Below are 14300 nucleotides of genomic sequence, written 5' to 3' on the forward strand. Positions count from 1 at the left end.
AGAATCATAAACTTCAGTGTTAGCGCTGGCAGCATCTGTGCAGAAATAAATAAAGTTCCAGCACAACTTCATCTGCTCTTTGATTTATTATGAAATACAGGAATAGAACATTGCCAAAAGCGCAGCTAGCCAGTCCTAGTTTGAGGCAAAAGTTTTTTTTTAATGCACCATTTTAAATATTCTATTATGTATCCCGTAGTTGACCTTTGCCTGCTGACATTTTACCAGCCTTTTATTTTTAATTTAAAGTGAGAACAGTCAGTATCTACAGTTTGTGCACAGATCATGATACCTCGTTGCATTTCCGCCTGCGCTATAAACTGCTAACGCTACCCCCCTCTCTGTGGGCTCGTGAACTTTTCATCCCACTGAAAGCACTAATGCTTAAGACTGCCAAAGAGACTCTTTTCCTCAGACCCTGCGCTTTGACAGCACCGGTGGTTGTGCTATAAAATCTGTGTATGCATAGGTTTCAAAGCTAGCATTTTGTGTTTTTTCATGTCAGATGATACATTTGAAATGATTAGTTGGTGGCGTAGACTGGAGCTACTGTGTTTTCTCTTTCCCATAACCCTTTATTTTAAAAGTTCGGAACAGACTCTTGTGACTTGGGGCCCAGCATAGTTAATTAGGGAAGTGCAATGAATAAGTCATCTTAGATAAAGGCCCTACTTAACTCTCTCTACACCCCTTTCTCTACACCCCTCTCTCTCTCTACACCCCTCTCTCTCTCTACACCCCTCTCTCTCTCTACACCCCTCTCTCTCTATACCCCCCTCTCTCTACACCCCCTCTCTCTACACCCTCTCTCTCTATCCCCCTCTCTACAACCCCCTCGCCCCTCTCTCTCTCTACAACCCCCTCTCTCTACGCCCCTCTCTACGCCCCTCTCTCTATGCCCCTCTCTCTGTACAACCCTCTCTCTACACCCCCTCTCTCTACACACCCCTCTCTCTACACCCCCTCTCTCTACACACCCCTCTCTCTACACACCCCTCTCTACAACCCCTCTCTCTACACCCCCCTCTCTCTACACCCCCTCTCTCTACACACCCCTCTCTCTACACACCCCTCTCTCAACACCCCCTCTCTCTACACCCCCTCTCTCTACACCCCCTCGCTGTACACCCCCTCTCTACACCCCTCTCTCTCTACACCCCTCTCTCTCTACACCCCTCTCTCTGCACCCCTCTCTCTACCTCTCTCTACACCTCCATCTATCACCCTCACTCTATCTATCGCCCTCACTCTATCAATCTATCTATCTATCTATCAAGCTATCGCTCTCACTCCTATCTTTCTATCGCCCCCACTCTATCTATCGCCCTCACTCTATCTATCTATCGCCCTCACTCTATATATCGCCCTCACTCTATCGCCCTCACTCTGTCTATCTATCTATCGCCCTCACTCTATCTATCTGTCTATCTATCTATCGCCCTCACTCTATCGCCCTCACTCTATCTATCGTTCGCCCTCACTCTATCTATCCATCGCCCTCACTCTATCTATCCATCGCCCTCACTCTATCTATCTAATGCCCTCACTCTATCTGTCTATCTATTGCCCTCACTCTATTGCCATCACTCTATCTATCTATCTATCTCCCTTACTCTATGTATCGCCCTCACTCTATCTGTCTATCTATCTGTCTATTGCACTCACTCTATTGCCATCACTCTATCTATCTATCTATCGATCGCCCTCACTCTATCTGTCTATCTATCACCCTCACTCTAACTATCGCCCTCACTCTATCTGTCTATCTATCACCCTCACTCTAACTATCGCCCTCACTCTATCTGTCTGTCTATCTATCGCCATCACTCTATCTGTCTATCTATCGCACTCACTCTATCGCCATCACTCTATCTATCTATCGCCCTCACTCTATCTATTTATCGCCCTCACTCTATCTATCCATCGCCCTCACTCTATCTATCTATCGCCCTCACTCTATCTATCTATCGCCCTCACTCTGTCTATCTATCTATCGCCCTCACTCTGTCTATCTATCTATCGCCCTCACTCTATCTATCGCCCCCTCACTCTTCCTATCTATCGCTCTCACTCTATCTATCGCTCTCACTCTATTTATCGCCCTCACTCTATCTATCGCCCTCACTCTATCTATCTATCGCCCTCACTCTATCTATCTATCGCCCTCACTCTATCTATTGCCCTCCCTCACTCTATCGCCCTCCCTCTATCTATCGCCCTCCCTCTAGCTATCGCCCTCACTCTATCTATCACATCACCACAGCATCACCGAGCACCACCACAACATCACTATGCGCTACCACAACATGAATGAACGCCACAGCATCACTCGTTGCCACCACAACATCACTCAGTGCCACCACAACATCAATCTGTGCAACCATTCAACAACAACTGGTTCAAATATGTTCTCTCAATGTTTCAAGCTTTATTACAAATGTCACAAAAAGATGTTAATATTTCACTTCTGTTCTTGGATTTTCGTCACAATAAAATACACTGAACATAATCTTCATAAAAGTTATTTACAAAAGTTTAAGCTATTACCATTATAAATTACAATAACTTTTACTTAAGTATTAATTATTTTCAAAAAAATAAAAGCCATTGTTATTTGTAATAGCAATACATCTAAGTCACGTAAATACAACACATATATTGCATTACAAATGCTATAGGTGTCACATTTGCGAAAGTTAAAACTATTGGCATTGTAAATGACAAAGCTATTAATTTAGCTATTTTCAAAACACATAAATACAAAATTTGTCATTTACAATACCAATAGCTCAAACTTTCCTAATGCGAGACCTATTTCATTGCAAATGCTTGTTTTAAATGGAACACCAGTAACCAGTACAACAGCAGATGGTGTTTTAAGTTAACGCAACGTGTGTTCTGGTGCGAAGACAAACTGTGCAATCATGGAGGCTGCAGAATCAGTCAGGCTGTTGCCATACAGCATACAACAAAAACACTACGGTGGGGGAGGACCTAGGGGAGGTTTATAGACCACAATCTGGATACAATCCCCAGAGAACTTATAAATAACACTAGATACCAGAGCGTCTCAAGAGAAGGCGCCCAGGAGTATAAAGAAGTCACCCAAATCACCCGCACCGCTAAATCAATGCAACACAGGATATTCTCAAAGGATGAGGAAATAACCCATCAGTCACCATTCGGATCCGCCCTTCATCATTTGGGATTTTATCCGAACCACCCGTCTGAGAAAATCAGTGCCACACTCAGAGGTGAACCCGGTGGTGAGGGGGTCCCTCAGAGGATATGGACACTAACAGTGTGGTCTACCACTCGATGATAATGAATGGACAAATACATGGGACTGGGGTGTGCAGTGCAAAGAAAAGTGAGTGAGAAAAAGAAACCAAGACAAAAGAGTGTGTTAAAATTGGTTTAGAAAAGGCACAAGATAGTATTTATTCTATGCGTGCCTTCAGCACCAAGATTAAAAATATGTGCGACCTTAAGCAGTCTGGTTATGTAGACTGCCTGAGGTAGGGATGGTCAACATGTTTCTGCAATATGGGGACTGCTACGTCCTTGCATTCATCAGGACCAAAACTGAACAATTTGAGCTACTGCACAACGTGAAAATAATGATAAGTGAAGTGAATGAGAGTGACACAACGAAATCTAAAACAAGTGCTTACAGTCACCTGAATATTCCGCGTGCCCTTACAGTCAGTGTCGATCACTTGATCTGTAAGGTAGACTGGCCTCACCCCACCTGGCAGCGGCTCAGGGGAAGATGAAGCACTGCTCTTTCCGTCGGTACTCCGGGGCCGGCGTCCTGGCCGACTGGGTAAGCATGGGCGAATTTTGCGAATCTCGCGTTCGCGAATTTTGCGGATTTGCGAACTCGCAATCCGCAAAATCCGCGAATTCTCGCGAATTTGCGTTTTTTTTTTTGTGTTTGCGCGGGTTTCTGCGAGTTCGCGAGGGTTTTGTACAATGTCGCAAATTGCGAACTTACCTGTCGGGTCGCAAGTTTCGCGAACTTGTTGTTTCTACGTGTCCAGCCTGTTTGGGACACTCTTCTTCATCACTGCCACTCTCTGTCACCACTGCCACTCTCTGACTACTCATGCCACCCTCTGGCCCACCCATGCCACCCTCTGTTTCATCACAGCACCCTCTGGTTGTCCAGTCAGTGTACATTATTGTGGCAACGCAAGCACACCTTCCCTGCCTCAAGTGACCTGAATTAATTTGGGGCTGATTAATGTGTCACAGAATATTTTTTTAGCTGGCACCTGCTTCCTTAGTGCTTCCTGATTAGTGATCTTTTGCACTTGCTAAGTGCTTTCATTGTTGCAAAATTAGTTACAACACCTACCCTGCCCCAACTGACAATAATGAATTAGGGGCTGATTAACGGATTTGAACCTCCAGCCTGGCTCCTGCTTGTCTCCCTTAGCTGTAATTCAGGACCTTTGTGGCATATGTGTAACTATTCTGAGGTTCAGAGCAGGGTCACATAATAGTTGCAACTGGCAACTGAACTCTGGAGGGGCCCCTCAGGAAGCACTACAGGAAATGGCTACTAATGATGAGCCTGAACTTTTGAACCTGGTAAGTAGTTTCAGTTTTGCTAAGATCGTATTTCTGCAGTTTTGCACTTATTCGCGGGGCGCGAAGTTGTACTGGGAAGCCGCGAACTCACGCGAACAGTGCGAGCAGTGCGAGCAAAATCCGCTGCTCGCGGATTTGCGGATTTTGCGGGAGATTCGCGAATCTCGCGAATTGCGAATTTACCGAAAATCCGCAAAATCCGCGAGCGAAACGGATTTTCCGCCCATGCTTACGACTGGGGAGGCATACAACACATCAGGTGGGACATTAATGGCACACAGGAGGCCTTTTAAATAATACACTGCAGCACACATATTGTGTTAATGTAATATAGTGAAAATACTACTTAGGTTGTAGTCGGACATTTCAGAAAGGAGCGTCCTGCAGTGACATAGTGTAGGGCACCATTTTGTGGAGCGTAGACCAAATGCCACTGGGACCAGCAATATAGTGCACAGGGTCCTGATTATAACTAGGTTTTTAGTTATTTAAAGTGTAACAAATTGGCAGCTTCTGGATAGGAGATTTTAGGGAACCTAAGTGAACAGTTGAACACAGCAACCATGTAACAAAAGATTGGGCCTAAAATAAGCTATTAGATAACTTGTCATTATCAATTACGCACAAACTACTGAAGAAGATTGTCCTGTTAGCTGTCATCATGGGATGATCTACAAAATACAGTTGAATAATGGTTGCATCTAGCAGCCGCCATAAGCAGTTACTGATCAAACCCATTTAATAAAATGTACTACCCATACATCCACTGCCATTCGTTGCATGGCTTTGGTGTAGCACCTGCAGAAGGGCCCATACACCGGTCTGTGTTCTGTATGTGCACAGCCTGGGAGTGCTGGCACTGCCGCTGGTGGTATAGCTTTGGTGCCCGCCACGGAAGGGCCCTGAGACATGTATGTGCTCAACCTGGGTGCTCTGCAGAGGGGTCTGCAAGGGGCACGGCTCGCCTCCCCTTCCACCCCGCAGCGGGAGTCACAGCCGTGGTGGAGGGGCCCTCTGGGCAGCCGTCCCGCTCCCCAGGGTTGTAGCGGCTGGGTGGGCTCTATTTTTAGAGCAGCTCTGAACGCACACTGCGGAGCTGGCTCGGGAGGGGGGCTGGGCATGCCCAGGCTAGCGGGGTGCAGGGTTTGTGTCAAGGCTGCGGCACCCTCCGCGGAGGTCGGTCGGGGCGGGATCAGTATTGTCACCCCATGCACTGCACGTCCTTCTGCTGTCACTTTGTGCACTGCACGTCCTGCTGCCGTCACCCTGTGCACTGCACGTCCTTCTCCTCTAACGTACATCACACGTCAGTCAGTCGGTGCTCGATCGCGTCCTCCAGTGTGCCCTTTCAGTATTGTCACCCCGTGCACTGCACGTCTTTCTGCTGTCACCCCGTGCACTGCACGTCCTTCTCCTCTCACAAACATCACAGGGCCTCGTCCGTCAGTCGGTGCTCGATCACGTCAGTCGGTGTGCCCTTTCAGTCCTGGGTTTTCAACTTTCAACACTGACATCTTGCTGTTTATGGGACAGATCTGGTGGCAGTCGAGAAGGTGCCAGACAAAGCTGCGGATTCTCCCCACTCCAGACCACTTGACAGTAGATGATAACTCAACCCCACGTGTTCAGCAGCACCCTAAAAAGATAACAGGGCAGCACAAACAATGCTGGACAGTGTGCAGCCCACAGCCCCTGTGCACTCTGCGCCAAGGCGAAGGAATACCTCCTCTTTCACCTACCTCATGCCATCCGCAGCAACGCTTGCCACAAAAATTTCGTTTTCAATGTATGCCCACATTTACCGAGCGCTTTCTCTGGTTGGACCCAACCACAATGGTTTTCTTGCGTTTCTTTGTCGTATCTTTCCCTGAGGCTGATTACAGGTTTCGTTTTTTGTAATTTCTTTAATGAACGAGCAAACACGCTTTATCCACATTAAAAAGTACACTAGCTATGCAAAACATTCAGCTTTGACAAATAATAAAAAAAAACCAATGATGCACCACAGAGGAGCAGGGCCGGAATCGAAAGTAGTGGTGCGAGCGCACCACAGAGGAGCGGGGAGCGGGAGCGTGGCAGTGAGGCGAACGTGCGCTGCTGCGCGTGCTGGCCACCGGTGGGAATGGGCAGAGCAAAGGCGGGACATGCGCCCGCCTTTGCCCAATCGCGTGCGGTTTTTAAATTAAAAAAACTTGCGAAACCCAATGCAGGACGGGGAAAGCAAACCCACACGCACAAGCGTGTAAGTAGCTTTCTAAAGCCCGTACAAGAGGTCTCACGCTATGCAGGCGGTTCTGCGCACTGCAACGCAGGCGCGAGACCTAAAAATGAGCCACACCAATTGTGCAGTGCCCGAGAGGTATTATAACTCCATACGTTTGGTTTGATGAAGTTACATATGTCATGGCCTGATGCAATAACTGTTTGTATACCTTCTTTCATAAGCTTATTCCCTCTCTCAACCAGTTTGGCGATGTTGAGTACAAAGATACCCTCAATTGTTTGATATCATTTTTTTTTAAAACTGTTTATTAATGACTACGGAAAAACAGATTATCACAGTATAATGATATGCAATAACGATATGCCACAGTCTTTTCTTTTCCTCCCTATGAACCCTGTAAACCCATGTTATTGAAGGTATGGCAGCATACCTCAAAACTACAGTATTCAATACACTCAATCGATATACTCCCCTTCAACAACACCTCAACCTACCCCAACTGTGATACCCTCCTCCCTCCCCAGGTGGTGTGGGTGTGCATAATCATGATGATACATCAAATATTGTGTGGCCGACAGCTATGAGTACGCATCCTAAGGATAGCTGTGAATGGTAAGTGCGCTACCCTGCTCCTAATCCTCATCTTCGTGCAGCTGAACAGATAGTGCCTGTGTTAACACCTCCCATGCCCTCCCATGCTCCAAAATCTTGTCTTGGCCTGAACGTTGTGCCTGTCTCAGCCAAACAGCGCTCTCACTCTTCGCCCATTTAGTAAGGTCCGCCTTCCATCGCTGATATGACGGGCCCTCCTTCGACATCCAGTGTAGGGTAATCTCTCTCTTCACTAATATGAGCCCCAAATATATAAACTTACTCGTTATTTTCGTTTTAGGCATATGGGGGAACCAGAGCAACACACATGCGGCCATATCATAAGTTGGCTCCCTACTTGTGACTTTTGTATAACAATTCACCCACTTGTACCCAATAATCCTCCAATCTTGGGCAGTTCCAGAGCATATGGTTCAGGTCCCCCCCCCCCCACTAAGCACCTGGAGCAAATGTTTGATATCATAAAGTGACAAACTTCAACATGTGTTCTGAAATTAAATGCATGTCATTGTCAGTAACTATTTTCTTTGGGAGTCTTCCAATAAAAACACTTGGAAAGTTTATGGCAACATCAGTGCTCAGTAAATCCAACAAAAGAAAACTACATCCATTAAAAAAAGTAATCAACTACAAGGATCAAGCATCTTATATTGCTGGCAAGAGTTGAGTACGGACTAGAGCAGTCCAAACCTAGTTTGTCCCACGCTCCATCAGGGAAAAGAACAAAGTGCAAGGCTGAGTAGTTTTCCAGTGTTTATCATTAAGCAAACCTTCAGAGAGTTCTATGACAAACCTGACCTGGCGGTCTGGAGCAGGCCACCAAAAGTGTTGTTTAATTCTCATGCAAGCCTTAGTTACACCCAAATGTCCCTGGTGAGCCCTTCTCTGGTGAGCCCTAACTATAATCGCCGGGAAACCCACTGCGGGTAGCTGTGCGCTATACAAGTACAAAAACATAATGCTATTATGTAATTTCAATGGTAGAACGTATTGGTCACCCCTCAACACCACACCATTGACCACAGACCGCGCACCACAACTTGTGACAAGGTTTTTAGCTCACTCAACAAGCACCTACTTTCTGGATAGTCATGCACAATATTTTCCATGATCATTTTAAGACCTCATCATCTTGATATACCTCCACCCAGTCCAGGGCCGGACTGGCATTTGCAGGCACCGGGCATTTCCCCGGTGGGCTGGAGGGGTGGGGGCCGGTTTTGTGGCCGCAGGGGGACGCTTTTCTTACAGAGTCCCGTTTTGTAAAATCGGCCCTCTGTAAAAAAAGCGGTAGCAGTGCTTTGCGGTTAACAACCCTCTCCCCTCCCGTTACCAGGGCCGGTGGAGAAGCAACCTGCCAGGGCTGGTTGCTGGTCTCAGTCCGGCCCTGACCCAGTCTTTTTCTGTCATCAGTTTCATATTCGTTTACAGCATTCACGAAGGCTACAATGCATTCACCCCCAACCAAACCAACGACTGGTTGGTTGTAGTCTGGTGAACACGTTTCTGGACCCCTGGGGTGGGAGCCTTCACTCCCAGTGCCCAGAAACAAAAGCCTTTCTTAGGCGGAGGTGTTCACGCCTCCCCCAGGTCAGGAAGAGACATCTGTGGCAGGGGAGCTTCAAAGGTCTTCCAACCTTTGCAACGCGACACCCAGCCTCTTTTGCTATCAGGAGCCAGCTGACTTCCTGTCTCACCCCCTTTTTAGCTGTAAGACAGGCAGAAAAAATCAGGACAGCCCAAAAGGTGGGCCCACCTCTGCCCACCACAACCCTCAAGTGGGGAGACAAGGTGAAACCCACACTTAAGTGCCAGTCATCTTGCAATAGCAGGCAACCTCAAATCAGGGTCAGGGATTGTGCGCACTCCCCCACATGGGGTGAGCACCCTAAGGTAAGTAGCCCATTGACTACTGCCTAGCTACCCCAGTAACGCCCCTAAACACAGTATTTAGGGGCACCCCTGATCCCAGCTCAGCAGAATTGAGGACCTGAAAAGACTGAAACCCAAAGACATTGCAGCAGTAAAGGCTTCAGGCCCAACTGACTTGGCTCTAGTCCTACTGGCCTACCTGCAGCTCCGAACCCCCCCTGCAAAGAAAACGACTGCTCCAACAAGGATCAATAACCTTCAGACTTGGTGAGGACTGCTCTCCTGCTTCAATGGGGACTCAAGACTCCCAAAGACAGCGGCTCTGTCCACAAACGAAGATCAAGACTGTGCGGAACTTGCTCCAGGACTTATTTCTGCACCTGCCGTCCACAACCCATGTCAAGAGGGCCCACCAGTCCTGAAGTGGTTCTCCGGCAGTCCTGACATCCTAACCATCGAGGGATGTCACCTCCAATGTCCAGTGTCAACTCCAGCAGCCTCATAATGACGACCCCACTCAACAGCGACTTACCCCGGTAAGGAGAAACCCGATGTCCAAATACACCCTTACATCCTCAAGCCTGCATCCTGGTGACCTGCTGCAATGGTGTCCCAACATCACCTGACATCTCATCTTCCTCCCCAGTCTGTTGGTTCCATTGAAGAGACCTCCTGGTCAGAACCTGCAGCCTGAAACCGAAACCGAAGATCTCCTTAGGGTAACATTAGCCGCCCTTACGCTGTGTGAGCATCCTGCACCCAGCCACCCCTGTGCCGCTAATGGTATGGTGTTGGTGCTACCTTAGGCCCCCCCTTTGTATTTACCTTAACTTTGGAAGATCACCCTCCAAGGCCACTTTACCTTCCCGTGAGCAGCCGCCAAACGATGTGTCCCTAGTCTCCATTGACTAGTTTGGCACCCCCAATATATGCCACTGGGAAAGAAATGTCTTCAAGGAAATTGCTTTGTCCTCTCAAAGGTTGGACGAACAATTAATGATACACACACACTGACCATAGACATAAACAATAACAAAAATGGCAGAGACTCAATTAAATTAGAAAAAAATCATACATCATATGTTATTAAAGACATATCAATATTAATGTAAAACAGGACTGATACTCATTGTACTATACATAACACTACAAATACAAAAGATTTTAGTGACATAGAAGTCTCTAAGAAAAAAGTTATACATGAATAACACGTAAACAGAGACTTCTTGCAACCTCCCAAATTCTTAGAGAGCTCTAAATAGACATGTCATTTTTTTTTCTACAACATTGTGTATTTGGGCAAAAGATGCTTGTGTGAGTAAAATCGATGTTTCAACCTCCTATATAACAGTGGGAGTGGAAAACATCACAGTGACAGCCCCCCTCCAAAAAAAAGCAGTATTGCTTAAATTAATAAGGCTCTTACATGTATTTCCCACCTCAATACGGCCATCTTTGTATTTACTACCATTCCTAAGTGATTTTAGAGTTTCTGTTTGTATCTCTTCATTGAGTGACTTTACAACTTGTACATTTGCAATTTTTCCCTCCTTTCCTTCCACTTGTATATATAACTCTAACCACTAGTATATGTAATAGACCTTTGTACTTAATACCTCTCCTATGTGATTTTAGAGTTTCTGTTTGTATCTCTCCTTTGAGTGACTTTACAACTTGTACATTTGCAATTTGTCCCTACTTTCCTTCCACTTGTATATATAACTCTAACCGCTAGTATATGTAGTAGACCTGTGTACTTAATACCTCTCCTATGTGATTTTAGAGTTTCTGTTTGTATCTCGACATTGAGTGACTTTACAACTTGTACATTTGCAATTTTTCCCTCCTTTCATTCTACTTGTATATTTGCAACCAAAAAAATTCTGTTTGTATCTCTTATGTAACTCATGTAAACCAAAGTCCTTATGTAACGCAACTGGTTCTTTTGTAAAGCGCTCTAACACCTTCAGGTAATATTTGCGAAATATAAAATCGCATTAAATAAAAAAAAATTAAAAACATGCCAGGCATTGCGTATGTGTACAGTGGATGAGGCTTCGAGCCACTGTCACGTGACTAGGGTGTGTGTCCTTGCTGTTTAGGTTGCTTGAGCTTGCGAAAATGGTGTATGTTACAATGTGGACCTAGGTGTAATGAATGTGCCATTTATGTGGATAAATAGCTTGATAATGACCGTCGCCCATCACCATCTCAGCCTTATTTAGCATATTTTGGCATAATATAGTGATGTGTAGGCCTGCCTAGTAGGAACAAGCTATGAAGTAGGGCTTGACTATGTCCCTTTCTGTTTCCGACTTTATCTTGCTTAACGGCATTGCTTGCTATTGGCTTTGGCATGATCTTATGCCGTCTTGCATACCAATTTTGCTCTTTTGCGTAAATAGTGGCTTATGCTCAAGTGACTCAATTTTCTGAGCTGTCGCCATTTTCTGAGCTTCACTAGGTGAGGAGACCATGTTTTCCTTTTCACTTGTTTTTCGCACTTTACTGACTAGAGAGAACTGGCTCTTGTCAGAGGAATGTGCTCGCTCTGCTCCGAAGCCATAACAGACACCTGGCCAGCTGACGATGTGGCATTGGTGCGGAGTGGTACGGATTCTGAAGGGAAAAGGGATTGAGGCTCACCAGGAGCTTCGTCTTACATTTCCACTGGTATTAAATGAGGGTTCTGTTCGGCAGAAGTTCAGCACAGAGCAGACGTGCAGCTGTGGGGCGTATAGTGTGAAAAATGTTTCCTAGCTCGGCCGAAAAACCGGACTCCCCATTGGCGAAGTGGAGTGGGATGAACAGACAGTTGGTGAGGTGTTCCACTAATTTCTAATTTTCCTACTGTTCTTGCTTACTATAACTTTATTTTCAGGTTCCATACATTTACATACATATATTTCTACATATGTTTTCATGATTGCGTTTAGTAATCGCCTAATTGCCAGTTGGTTGTTGGCTAGAAGTGTATCATATACTACTAATAAAATTCACCCCAGAATTTACCAATCAGTTTCTTTTCCTTGTGATGAGAGGTACTGTGCCTGTTGTATGTGGTTTTTCCTAGGTGAGTATTCTGTGGCAGAGGATCGTCTAATTGCCTCATGCGCTGCACTTGTCACCAGGAAAATTGTTATTGTGTAAGTCCTCTCAGCAAGTGACAAAGTATAAGTGTTAGTTTTATTCCAACATCGGGTGGGTATTGTAGAATATAGTATTTCTTGGGACCCAAGGGTGGAATGTGCCTGCATGGCCTGATTATTGGCAAAAACCGGGTCATTACACTGGCTTGAAAAACAAATGTGTACCTTCAAACCAGTCTAGATCAGCAGCACGACAAAGACCGCCACGTTGGACCAACACTATGACGAGGCCGAAAAATGGAGTGGGGGGCCAGAGTACCGCATTGGTTGCAGAAGATGCAGTGGCAATGTCGGTGGGTGACTGCGGAATAAGGAATCCTGTTGCCAAATGTAATAACTAGGGCCCAACACCAGGATGAGGACAAAATCAGGCTTTATTCAGAATCAACGACATGAAGCGTCCGGTTGGCTCAGATCCCCACTGCAATTACCGGTTGTCATTGGACTCCTCGCCCACCCTTCTGCCCACTCTTGCAGATCATATTAAATGATAACACATAGAGCACTGCATAACCGTTGTGTCAAACAAAATGATGACCCCCCCCACAAAAACCACATATCAATTTGTTTATGCGCCATTTTTAGTACGATATATTTTATTAGTTCAAATTAATCAACTTCTTTATATGCCTGTTATTCCTTATAATACTTTTATGCACCAAAGCCATTGTATTTTCTTATGCATCTACTATAAAACTTGCAATGTTGAGACTCTTCCTGTCTCCTCTTGCTTTAAAGGTAATATTTCAATAGGATGCAACCCCTCTTTGGCTCTGACTAAGATGCTCTTTTGACACTCGAGTCTGCTCCTCATAATGAAGATGACGACGAGGAGTAGAATAACTTGCTTCACCTTCATTACACCAATGCAGGCTTATATTTTGACCTGGAAAATGTCAGTGGCTTAGACACTTCACCAGAAGCAGATCTGAATTCATTCTTTGGGGGCCGAACTGAGGAAAGTGTCCTTCTTTTGTGGTGTTGGTACGCAGAGCCACAGGATATTTACTTGTGCCCACAGTAGAGACTAAAGTAAGTGTTTTGACTGAGATCTTAAAGCCTGGCCTGTTGACTTCAGAACTGTTGTTTCCAGTTCACAAAACCTTGACTGAGTTCCTCATAGCTTAGCCTTGCCTTATTGCTCAGAGACATAAACCTGTGGCAGGTGATCAAACCTATTTTGACAGATCTGCACCCCTTTCACAAACATTTACACAGAATCACAATTTCAACTGGAAAACGTGGCCATGATTGGAGGTGCATGTATGCTGAACACTTTTATGCTCCACTAACTGGCACTGTGAAAAACTCACACTGCCTTCAGTCTCAACTTCAGAGCTCTCAATAGAGGTCCGTTATAAACATCTGCAGGGAACTCGGTTAAAAGTATGCCTTACAGTTTCTAGTTCCCGCCTACACAGCACAAGTCCTGTTTACAATTCAGTGGGCTTATAACTAGGGGTGGGCGGAATTTGCCTAGTCGCGCTACGCAAAGCTACGCAAAATCGTAAAAAATCTCAGCGAACATGCAAAAGTTCTGCGAATATGCGGAATTGCTTGTTCCACGTGTTTGCAATGCTTTTTTCCTGTTCGCGAACGCTGTTTGCGTCCTCCGGGAGAAATATCGTGCAAACACGCATTTTGAAAGCACGTACAAACAAAAAATTCCACAAAACAGGGGATCGTAGAATTTTTGGCAATTCTGCGTTCTCCGCAGATTGCAAATTTACCAAAATTCCACAAATTCCACGAGCAGAACGGAATTTACTGCCCAGGCCTACTTATAACCCACCCACAAGATACCCTAAGCTGTTATCACTCTCATTTGCTATCGTTAGATTGCTTAG

Source organism: Lissotriton vulgaris, chromosome 2_1 (genome assembly GCF_964263255.1).
Source record: "Lissotriton vulgaris chromosome 2_1, aLisVul1.2, whole genome shotgun sequence".
Classification (NCBI taxonomy): Eukaryota; Metazoa; Chordata; class Amphibia; order Caudata; family Salamandridae; genus Lissotriton; species Lissotriton vulgaris.